General features: G+C 44.0%; 2 pseudogenes; one reads left to right on the forward strand and one right to left on the reverse strand.

Moving 5' to 3' along the window:
* Positions 1–1,735: 1,735 nt before the first annotated feature.
* LOC134937013 (5S ribosomal RNA) lies at positions 1,736–1,855 on the reverse strand (annotated as a pseudogene).
* Positions 1,856–4,068: 2,213 nt separating this feature from the next.
* LOC134937044 (5S ribosomal RNA) lies at positions 4,069–4,188 on the forward strand (annotated as a pseudogene).
* The last annotated feature ends 8,220 nt before the right edge of the window (positions 4,189–12,408 follow it).

Below are 12,408 nucleotides of genomic sequence, written 5' to 3' on the forward strand. Positions count from 1 at the left end.
ATATGTATATATATATAAAATCTCTCTCTCAGAGGCTTTACCTACTGTCCCCCTCTCAGCAGTGGGCCCAGAGACTTGCACATCAGCCAGTCACTATTGCTAGTGGCAGTGTCCCACTGCGCCTCATTCAGGGAAGGAGCAGCTCTAATAAATTACAGCTCCCAGCAGCCCTTAGCGCCGTAGCATCCTGCGATAAGGGGGACAGTAGGTAAAGCCTCTGCTAGGTGATTTTACCCCCTGGCCGTGGGTGGCACCACTGGGCGGCACCCCTCCTCAGCTGGCACTCCTGGCGAGTGCCATCCTGGCCAAGGGGTAGATTCGCCTCTGCTAGCAGACAAGATCTCCCACCAAATTATATAGCTTACATTGGAAGCTTAGTCACAGCTATACAAGTTTGCCCAGCTAGCCTGTTGAGCAATCTAGTCAAACAAATGGGTTTTAAGCAGTTAGGCAGGGCTCCAAGATGTACCTGCACTATTTGCCATGAAGTTGACTCTTCTTTTGGTTCACATGAGGGTGATAAGTCTCAAAGCAACCCCATGGACTAAATGTTAAGGCAAATTCAGTTTTAAAATAACTGATGCTGAAGGTCCTTTGGATTTTGTTCAGAAAGCCTGATGCTGCCCTAGTTAAGCAGTGTGAAACCTGTCAGTGCTCTGGATGGGAGACCAGGACCTGTAGGCTTTTTCTGCAAATTAGAGTCTGTAGTAGAGTCTAAATATTTGCTGCTCAAGGCCATTAGTAGAGCCACCCTCATTATTAGTGGTCTTATGCCGTCGTTCAAGATTCAGACATCGATATTTTGACCGCCGGGATCCCGTCCATCAACATTTTAACTACATCCTGTTTAAATTGGCCCAAGTATTGATCTGGTTATAGAGCTGTTAGAAATAATTTTGACTAAAAACTACTTTTTGTATGATAGTAGATTCTATCTACAGCTTTCTGGATGTGCAATGGAGTCCTCTGTGGCCCCGTCATACGCAAATTCCTATATGTATTTTACTTAACAAGAGATATTTTTCTGTGACCTCTTACAATATTAGATTCTTTACGTGAACTTAATGAGGAGACCGCACCGGTTGTAATAAATAGATAATAGAGTAGTATGATAGTTATCTCCCTTAAGAAGCCAACTTAATATTATGCAGGAAAATCCTGTATTTAAAGTATCCCACACATATTGGCAAATAAGGTTGCCTATTTTATGTGCTATGGGTTTACTGTTGGCGGTGCTCCCCTAGAGCCTGAATATTATATATTAATACCAAAAAAAGAAGAAACAGATGACTCTGTTTGGGAAGCACTCTTACTCAGGAAGATAGATATATTGTACCTCAGTACACTGAGATGATTAAATAAATCAAATTAAATTCCGTATCTTTTAAGATAAGCGAAGTTCCTTATGAGAATAAATAATAGCTATGCGAATTTATATGGAATATAGACTTATCCTATTGTAGAATCCTGGATAAGTAATTAATAGTAGTGAACTGATGTTTGCTGTATATTATTTGTATGCTGAGGAAGGGTCCTCCCTCCTGCCACTAATGATTTGGGAAAACTTTACATATGAACCCTCATTCAGTCTGCATGTATCACATGAGAATAAGTGGTAGACGCAGGAAATTAAATCATTGGTTCATTCCGATTCCAAAAAAGCTTTTCCCCATTCTTTATGGGTGATCACAGTTAAGTGCCCTTGAGGGTTGGTATACGTCTATATGGACAGGTTATCTTGCAGCACCAGGATGTTCCCAGGTAGTCTCCTATCCTGGTACTGGTCCGGCCTTCCAATGCTTGGCTTCCAAGTTCGGAAGGATTTGGGCTTATCCAAAGGAGTATGGCCGCAAGGTAGTCCTTATGACATCCCTCCACCTATTGGGCTTGTCTTAAAAGGATACTGGTGAATGATGTTCCTCATATATGAAGGAGGACTCAATAATTCAGTATTCGGAGCAGGCCCAGAAGATTAGTGGTATTTTCTGTGTGTATAGGGCAGGTAGTGTTATACCAGATAAGACCAATTTGCTGTCACCGTTTCTCACCTCTGCTTTTCATCCATCATACCATTGGGCATAGGGTGGAGAATGAGAGAGTGAGATACAAGCATAAGGTCTGAAGGAAGAAGATCAGAGCAGTCTGGGTGTTGTACCCACTTGTAAGGTTCTGTTGCAGTGCCTTGCAGAACCTATACTTTGGTAGGTCCACAACAGACGACACACTCTTTGAAAGATGTGCTAAGGATTGGCAGTTTTGATTAAGGCTGTGAGTCTATAGTGTATCAATATACTATGACATGTAACTCTCAATTAGGAGCAGCCAATTTTCTGTCACCAAATGCTGCACAGATTCAAATAACACCTGCAGTTGTTTCTAATTGTATCACACAGAAAAATACACTTATGCAGACAATCTAAATACTTCCATCTAATAATGTGGTCAGATACTTTGTTTACCAGTCACGACATTCAAACTGGTCATTCATGATCAGATACATCTGTTACAAATCAAAACAAATAGAGTTGCCGTTCTTGTGAGTGGCAACTCAATAGTTATACACAATAGTTGTAACAAACTTGTGTCTGTGTCACTGATCTATATAGATACTCAGTGATTAGACATGTACATGAACAGTTATCTAGGCATACAAAGTGAAGACATGTGGGTTTATCCCTCTCAGTATGTATGTCTGTATGTTTGGTATGCTATAAAGTATTTATAACACCCGTCAGCGTATGACCACCTCCCGATTTCGGGTGGTGTGTGTGACTTATTAGATAAGAACCATGTGTCGTATTGGTATGATACCCTTGTCACCTGGTTGTCTGGTATCTAGCTGGGGTGATGACTTATCCGCCTCCGTTCTCACCGCTCTGCCGAGCGGGTTACAGCAAGCAGCCCGTTCACCCGATCACGTGACTTGTCCGCCTCCGTTCTCACCGCTCAGCCGAGCGGGTTACAGCAAACAACCCGTTCACCCGATCACGTGTGCGCACCACGTGATCGACGCGCCTCCTGACGTACGTTTCGCGTAAGCTTGTTCACAGGGTGAGAACGGAGGCGGATAAGTCATCACCCCAGCTAGATACCAGACAACCAGGTGACAAGGGTATCATACCAATACGACACATGGTTCTTATCTAATAAGTCACACACACCACCCGAAATCGGGAGGTGGTCATACGCTGACGGGTGTTATAAATACTTTATAGCATACCAAACATACAGACATACATACTGAGAGGGATAAACCCACATGTCTTCACTTTGTATGCCTAGATAACTGTTCATGTACATGTCTAATCACTGAGTATCTATATAGATCAGTGACACAGACACAAGTTTGTTACAACTATTGTGTATAACTATTGAGTTGCCACTCACAAGAACGGCAACTCTATTTGTTTTGATTTGTAACAGATGTATCTGATCATGAATGACCAGTTTGAATGTCGTGACTGGTAAACAAAGTATCTGACCACATTATTAGATGGAAGTATTTAGATTGTCTGCATAAGTGTATTTTTCTGTGTGATACAATTAGAAACAATTGCAGGTGTTATTTGAATCTGTGCAGCATTTGGTGACAGAAAATTGGCTGCTCCTAATTGAGAGTTACATGTCATAGTATATTGATACACTATAGACTCACAGCCTTAATCAAAACTGCCAATCCTTAGCACATCTTTCAAAGAGTGTGTCGTCTGTTGTGGACCTACCAAAGTATAGGTTCTGCAAGGCACTGCAACAGAACCTTACAAGTGGGTACAACACCCAGACTGCTCTGATCTTCTTCCTTCAGACCTTATGCTTGTATCTCACTCTCTCATTCTCCACCCTATGCCCAATGGTATGATGGATGAAAAGCAGAGGTGAGAAACGGTGACAGCAAATTGGTCTTATCTGGTATAACACTACCTGCCCTATACACACAGAAAATACCACTAATCTTCTGGGCCTGCTCCGAATACTGAATTATTGAGTCCTCCTTCATATATGAGGAACATCATTCACCAGTATCCTTTTAAGACAAGCCCAATAGGTGGAGGGATGTCATAAGGACTACCTTGCGGCCATACTCCTTTGGATAAGCCCAAATCCTTCCAAACTTGGAAGCCAAGCATTGGAAGGCCGGACCAGTACCAGGATAGGAGACTACCTGGGAACATCCTGGTGCTGCAAGATAACCTGTCCATATAGACGTATACCAACCCTCAAGGGCACTTAACTGTGATCACCCATAAAGAATGGGGAAAAGCTTTTTTGGAATCGGAATGAACCAATGATTTAATTTCCTGCGTCTACCACTTATTCTCATGTGATACATGCAGACTGAATGAGGGTTCATATGTAAAGTTTTCCCAAATCATTAGTGGCAGGAGGGAGGACCCTTCCTCAGCATACAAATAATATACAGCAAACATCAGTTCACTACTATTAATTACTTATCCAGGATTCTACAATAGGATAAGTCTATATTCCATATAAATTCGCATAGCTATTATTTATTCTCATAAGGAACTTCGCTTATCTTAAAAGATACGGAATTTAATTTGATTTATTTAATCATCTCAGTGTACTGAGGTACAATATATCTATCTTCCTGAGTAAGAGTGCTTCCCAAACAGAGTCATCTGTTTCTTCTTTTTTTGGTATTAATATTAGATTCTTTGCCAGTTACTTGGACATCTCTTTGATCTGGATGGGTTCTAAATTACAATTTAAGAGCTTTATTGAGGCATAACAACATTATAAACTGCCTTATACTATTTATCCAGTGAAGGTAAATTTCCTGGATGTATGTGTTATTTTGGATAAGGGTATAATTAGTATTGATTTACACGGTCAAGTCACATTATTATGACCATCTCGTACATTTGACTTGGCTTGGTGGGTATATAAGGTGTGCGATAGGCCGTCTGCATACATATCACTTGTTGCTGTCATGGGTAAAAAGGATGATTTATCCGCGTTGCAAAAAGGGATGATTATCGGCTTTCAGGCCAAGTGTGGCAGTATTTCCTAAACTGCGCAGTTTGTGAACTGTTCGTGTGATGCTGTGGTGAAGGTGTATTATGACTGGACAAATGGCACCACTGCGAATAACCGACGTGGGTACTATGGCGCACCACATGACATTGATCAAAGAGGTGAACGTTGGCTACGAAGGTGTGTGAGGGCCAACCTACATGCTACAGTAGAGCAGCTCACCGTCAAAATGAATCTGGGGGCCAGGGAAGCCATCAGGGCGGGACTGTGGGGACTGGTGTCCCGGGCCCTTACAGAGAGGGGGGGCCTACCCATGGCTCCTATACCAATACCTGTAGAGCTGCATAGGGAAGACTTTTCAAAACAAGCCTTCAACTGTACATCAGCTCTCTATGAACTGTTCCTGTAGTTCCGCAACACTCCACCTATATGTAATATCACAATATATGACATCACATAGGTGTATAGGTGTAGAGTGGTGTGGCAGAATCTTATTTTGAGGTGGAGGGCCCTGTCTCTTTTGTCAGTTCCGGGCCCCACAATTTCTGATGGCAGCCTGCTAGGTGTTACCGGCCCGTGTCTAAAACGACAGTTTAGCCCATCTAGCTTCTGTCCATACTGCACACGGCGGTTACTCTGGCTATTAGCTGGTGGTCATAATAATGTGACTCGACTGTGTATTTTGTAAACCGACGGACAGGAACACCCTTTTGCACTTAGGCAGCTTCTATGCATACTATGATAGTATGGGCTTCCATATTCTCAGTTTATTCATACTATTAGAATTTGTAGTAACAATAATCAAGCTGATATACTTATCAATAGGATGATTACCAAGTTTTTAGCAAGAGGATATATAATGAGTAACCAATTACAAGCCAAAGAAAGTGCATTAACTATTTCCAGCAATAAGCTATTAGGGAAACCGATTAATTTAAAAAAAAAATCATTATATCCCTTGGGTTAGCCATCTTAATAGAGCAAGTGGAACTATTAAAAAGGTTACTAATAAGCTGTGGCCTATTGTAAGTACCGACCATGATCTTAAATTTGAGGAGAGCAGTATTATGCCTTGTTACACTCGCGGACATAATATCCGTGATTGGGTAGTCAAGACAGATGTTAGTGTTTTGGGGACAACATTTTTTGTCTGGAAAGGTTGTTTCAAATGTCTTAATTGCTTAACTTGTAGATACCTGATTGCCGGTCACTAATTTTCTCATCCACACAGTGGGAAGAACTGTCGTATAAGGCACCCTTAACATGTACTACCAAATTTATTGTCTGTATTGTTATGTGCACCCAGGGGTTAAAGTTAGTCGGAACAGCGTTCCATCAGTTCCATTTGGAGACGGAACACGTCTCCAAATGGACCATGGATGTTATAATGTCTCTCCTATGGTTCCGCAAAGCGGACGGCCAGACGGACGGCAACAGCCAGATGCATGAGCAGGGCTTAAAATATATATATTTTTTTGTGTGTGTAAGGGGCACTACCAGCACTGACTACAACTGGGGTAATACTACAGGGGGCACTACTACAGGGGGCATTACTACTGTCGGAAATACTACAGGGGGCATTACTACTGGGGGCACTACTACTGGGGGCACTACTAATGGGGGCGTTGCATAGGGAGCACAGCATAAGGAGCATTACTCCTGGGGGCATAAGGGGCACCACTACTATGGGTTCTCCATAAGGGGCACTACCACTGCAGTGGGGCATTATGTGTTATAGTGGCTCTACTACTGTGGGAATTGTGTATATGGGACACTAATGTGTGTCATAACATAAATAAGGGACAATACTATGTGATATAATGTGAATTAGATTGTGCTACTGTGTAGCTTAATTTAAATTGGAGATACTATTGTGTGACCACGCCTCTTTCAGTTATGAGGCCACACCCCTTTTACACCACAACCCCTTTTTGAATCACATGCAGTCCCTTTATTTAATAGGCACTGGAGGGGGGTGAGTTCCACCACCTCTCTAGGACCACTTTAACCCCTGTGGATTGAGTTATATAGACAAGACAGATCTTGCAGGAATATATGGCGGGTCATCGCACAGCAATAAGAGCGGCCACAGTGACCAGCCTGTAGACTGTCACTTTCAACGGGTTGGACACAGCCTTGCCTCTCTGAGGTATAAGATCAAAGATCACATCCCATATAACTTCAGGGGTGGTAATTGATCATCAGAACTACTTAGATGTGAATCCAAATGGATTTGTTAACTAGAAACATTTTCCCCAAAAGGTTTAAATGAATACTTGGGATTACATTGTTATTCTTAATTAATTATTTTGCCTCCTGAACATTTCCAGATATTTATTCTGTTACTTTGTATATTACTTTGCAGAGCCGATGCATTTTTGCTGAATATATTATCTATTACTACTCTCTATATTTATATTATGTGTACATTCAATATCTTTTTGATTGTTTGTTGTGTACTTATGTATGTATTTCAGTCATGTTTTGTTTGGTTACCATGGTTCCAGGCCATAGGTGGTGTTGTCATCAGTGGGCATCACACTCTGGTTTCCGGAAGCCGAGGATGCATGTGGGATGGTGGTAGTAGAAATGGAGCGTTGGTTTACATGTTTTTATGTTCTGAGGATGATTAAATAAATTATTGAAACATTGATATTCAACTTACCTTTTGCGTGAATCTATTCCGAGTGCAGCTGACTTCCACTGCTATTATTGGGCTTCAGGCTGTGAGCATGGGGACTATACTTATTGCTCTATTGGTGTGCTGCCCTTGCTGGATCCAGTATATAATAAGGATCCAACTAGGATGGGTCCCAAACCGTAATCTTGCCTAGGTCCCCATGGGGTATAAACCCAGCTCTGAGGTAAACCACAGTAATGAGTCAGACATTGCAAAGAATTAAACTCTCACTCTATAATTTTAGACCTGTGAATAATTAGTAGCACAGATTTGCCTTGAACCAGAGGCCTCTTCCTCCAGCATGTGCTCTGTAACCTCGAATAGTGATGACCATCGATGGTCAACCACCAATGGTAGATGGCTTTGCCATCAATGGCAGAGATCCAATGTTTTTCTTCTTCTTGTCGCTGAGACATGGGAGTCTAGACCTGCCCCCAACGCGGCCGATGAAGTCCAGCCTCCACTTCTGATTGGTCAGATGCATGGTAATAAAGCAGGGATGACCATCGATGGTCCCCTGTCAATAGGTTTATACCATTGAAGTTAACCACCAATGCTACCATTGACGCCTATCCCCGGGATCGGATTGGGAAACAAAAGTGGCCCTGGAAAAATTTCTAGAAGTGGCCTCATGTGGGTGGCACCAGGCCAACTGTAGGTGAAGCCAATATCAAAGTAGGCGGGATTACTTCAAAATGTAATGTAGGCGGAGTTACACCAACAAAAGGCAGAGCATGTCAAATTAGCTTGACCTAACACATTTAAACGTTTAGGAAGTATTGTGTTGCAGCAGGAGTAGTTAAGAAATGAAAACTGGGGTGACATTTAATCCTCTGCACACTCACTAAATATCTCATTCCATTTCCTGAAAGCTTCTCCTCTCTCTCAGTCCGTCTCCTTCATTCGTCTCTCTGCTTCTTAAGGGTCAATTCAATTAAACGCGTATTGAATAGCGCTGGGAGGGACTTCCCGCAGCTATTAAATTCAGAGCGATGCTGTCCCTGTCTAGAGGACTTCTTCTTGTGGAAGAGGTGGAAGCAGAAATTCAACAAAACTAGGTCCGCGATGCTGTTTTGTGACTTAACGCCGTGCAAACAGCACCACGGCAAGGCAGTTTAGTTGGAGAATACCCGTTCTCGCGACTAAACACCCTGTTTAGTCCGGGAATACGGGCATTCTCTGACTTAGCATCGCGCTGAATAGAATCGCTCCGGAAGCTCCCTCTCGGTGCTATTCAATCCGCGTTTAATTGACCTCTTAGTTTATCTCCCCCACTAAGCCCATCGTCTGCATGTGTTTCCTCTCTCAGTCCATCTCCTGCATGCGTCTCCTCCTCCCTCTCAGTCCATCTTCTGCATGCGTCTCCTCCTCCCTCTCAGTCCATCTCCTGCATGCGTCTCCTCCTCCCTCTCAGTCCATCTCCTGCATGCGTCTCCTCCTCCCTCTCAGTCCATCTTCTGCATGCGTCTCCTCCTCCCTCTCAGTCCATCTCCTGCATGCGTCTCCTCCTCCCTCTCAGTCCATCTTCTGCATGCGTCTCCTCCTCCCTCTCAGTCCATCTCCTGCATGCGTCTCCTCCTCCCTCTCAGTCCATCTTCTGCATGCGTCTCCTCCTCCCTCTCAGTCCATCTCCTGCATGCGTCTCCTCCTCCCTCTCAGTCCATCTTCTGCATGCGTCTCCTCCTCCCTCTCAGTCCATCTCCTGCATGCGTCTCCTCCTCCCTCTCAGTCCATCTTCTGCATGCGTCTCCTCCTCCCTCTCAGTCCATCTCCTGCATGCGTCTCCTCCTCCCTCTCAGTCCATCTCCTGCATGTTTCTCCCAGGCCCTCTTTTCTCATTTTCACACATATATCATTCTCCCTTCTTCATGTTTCTTTCTGTCTGTATTCACTGACCACCTTCTGCCTTTCTCCCTCTGCACAGTTAATGCCTCTCCGCCCTTTTATCTGCCAGGCTTCTGCCAGTCATTTGATGCAGAGCTTCTGCACCAATGGGACAGCCACAATTACATCACAATACTGCATCTCCACTGGGTGAAGAATTCTGAGCATTTCGCTTCCCCATGCTTTGCCAATTGTTCCACATCTGTGTATATGCCTTCATCTATTAATCACCCATCTGTCTTTCATCTTCTGTTTGCCTTCTTGTCTCCAATTTTGTATGTGCAGTTTCTCCCCCATGTGAGCCACTATATCTCCTTTGTCTTTGAATCTGTCTCCTCTTTGTGTGTTGTCTGTCCCTACCAGGGCTTAAAGTGGGTCTGGAGTGGTGTTGGAACTCATTTTCCCAGCCGACTTCCCTCCCATTAGGCAGAGGCAGGGACGATTGTAGGGTGTTAAGCACCCCCCTGTAAACTACAAATTTTTGTCTTAACCCACATAGAAATTTTTAATCGTTTATTTAAATTCATGTGTGTTTATACCCATTAAGTTTACTTATATTAACTTGACAAACCATCCATTTTTTATCAGGTTTAAGCGCTGCTTCTTTCCGTGTTTTAACCCCCATACCGTCTAAAGGAACACTGCGCGCACAAATAGTACCCCTAATTCAAATAACGCCACACAGTAGCACAATCTTATTGTCATTACACTGTACATCATAGGTATGCAAACTCGGTCCTCATTACCCCACACAGTGCATGTTTTGCAGGTAACCCAGCAGGTGCACAGGTGTATTAATTACTCACACATTTTAAAAGGTCCGCAGGTGGAGTTAATTATTTCACTTGCGAATCTGTGAGGAGACCTGCAAAACATGCACTGTATGGGGTACTGAGGGCCGAGTTTGCAGACCTATGCTGTGCATAGTGCCTCTATTTCATATTACACAATAGAGTAGTGCCCCTTTCTCACATTATGACACACAGTACTGCCCCATATTCATGCTATGCTACACAGTAGTGCCCCTTATACACATTCAAACAGTATCAATGCCGATTGTACACATAATAATACCCACGGTCTCAGTGCTGCTTATGCACATAATAATGCCCACGGTAGCAGTGCCACTTATATACATAATAACACCCACGGTAGCAGTGCTGCTTATACACATAATGCCAATGGTAGCAGTACCGCTTATGTACATAATAATGACCACGATAGCAGTGCCGCTTATACACATAATGCCCACAGTACCAGTGTCACTTATACACATAATAATGCCCACAGTATTAGTGCCGCTTATACGCATAATAATGCCCACAGTATTTGTGCCGCTTATACGCACAATAATGCCCACAGTATCAGTGCCACTTATATACATAATGCCCACAGTATCAGTGCACTTATACACATAATGGCCATGGTACCAGTGCCACTTATATACATAATGACCACGGTAGCAGTGCCGCTTATATGTGTAATGCCCACAGTATCAGTGCCACTTATACACATAATGGCCATGGTACCAGTGCCACTTATATACATAATAATGACCACGGTAGCAGTGCTGCTTATATGTGTAATGCCCACAGTATCAGTGCCACTTATACACATAATGGCCATGGTACCAGTGCCACTTATATACATAATAATGACCACGGTAGCAGTGCTGCTTATATGTGTAATGCCCACAGTATCAGTGCCACTTATACACATAATGGCCATGGTACCAGTGCCACTTATATACATAATAATGCCCACGGTAGCTGAGCCGTTATACACATAATGGCCACGGTACCAGTGCCATTTATATACATAATAATGACCACGGTAGCAGTGCCGCTTATACAAATAATGGCCACAGTAGCAGTGCCGCTTGTACACATAATACTCAGTATCAGTGCCACTTGCACATATCATAATGCCCATTGTAGCAGTGCCGCTTATACACATAATAATGCCCATTGTAGCAGTGCTGCTCATACACATGCCCACTGTAACAGTTCCTCTTATACACATAATAACGCCCATGGTAGCAGTATCCCTTATACCCATGTCCATGGAAGCAGTGACGCTTATACATATAAGAAATGTCACCCCCACCCCACTTGCCGCATCTGTCACTGGTGTCTGCTCTCAGTGTGCCACCGGTTCCTTATCCCCTCCGCTCCATCGGAGGTGGGCTAAGGGCGTCAGTCACAGTCTAGCGCCGCTTGCCCACCCATCCCTTCTATTTGTGCAGGAGCTGCAGCTACACTACAGTGCTGCACCACAGAATTCTCATGGCTGGGCAAGGTGGTCTGGAGGCAATAGAACTTCTACATACTGTTATACCCCCCCCCCCCCCCCACATCCAGATCTCCATGTACTACTGGTACTGCAGCTCTCAGTCTTTTAAAAATATGTCCTGCAACCTGCAGTGCCTGATATTGGTACATGGAGATCTGCCTGACTGCAGCAATCAGGGCATGCTCTATGTCATAATTTCTAAGCGGGTCTCGCTGAACCGGACACACTTGGCTGGGAGGGAGAGTTTGTGTGCACACGAATCCTGTTCTGCGGGATCCCGCGGAGCAGGATTCGGCCAGTGACGCACAAGATTTCAGTGTCGCACTGTGTGAACAAATACTGTACATTGAAATGTATGCGTTCACTATGAAATCCCGCCGTCCTGTCATCTGGCCCGACCGCAGCGGAGCCGGCAGGTGCGGGACTGCCGCACGTGTGTGGGCGCCTGCATAGGCGCCCATGTGCAGTCTGCTTGCGGCCAATGCCATAGCGTTATACTCACCTCTCCTGCAGGAAGCACACCCGTCACGACCGCACCGTCTCTCCCCCCGATGGGTCCA

The sequence above is a fragment of the Pseudophryne corroboree genome, chromosome 6 (assembly GCF_028390025.1).
Source record: "Pseudophryne corroboree isolate aPseCor3 chromosome 6, aPseCor3.hap2, whole genome shotgun sequence".
Taxonomy (NCBI): domain Eukaryota; kingdom Metazoa; phylum Chordata; class Amphibia; order Anura; family Myobatrachidae; genus Pseudophryne; species Pseudophryne corroboree.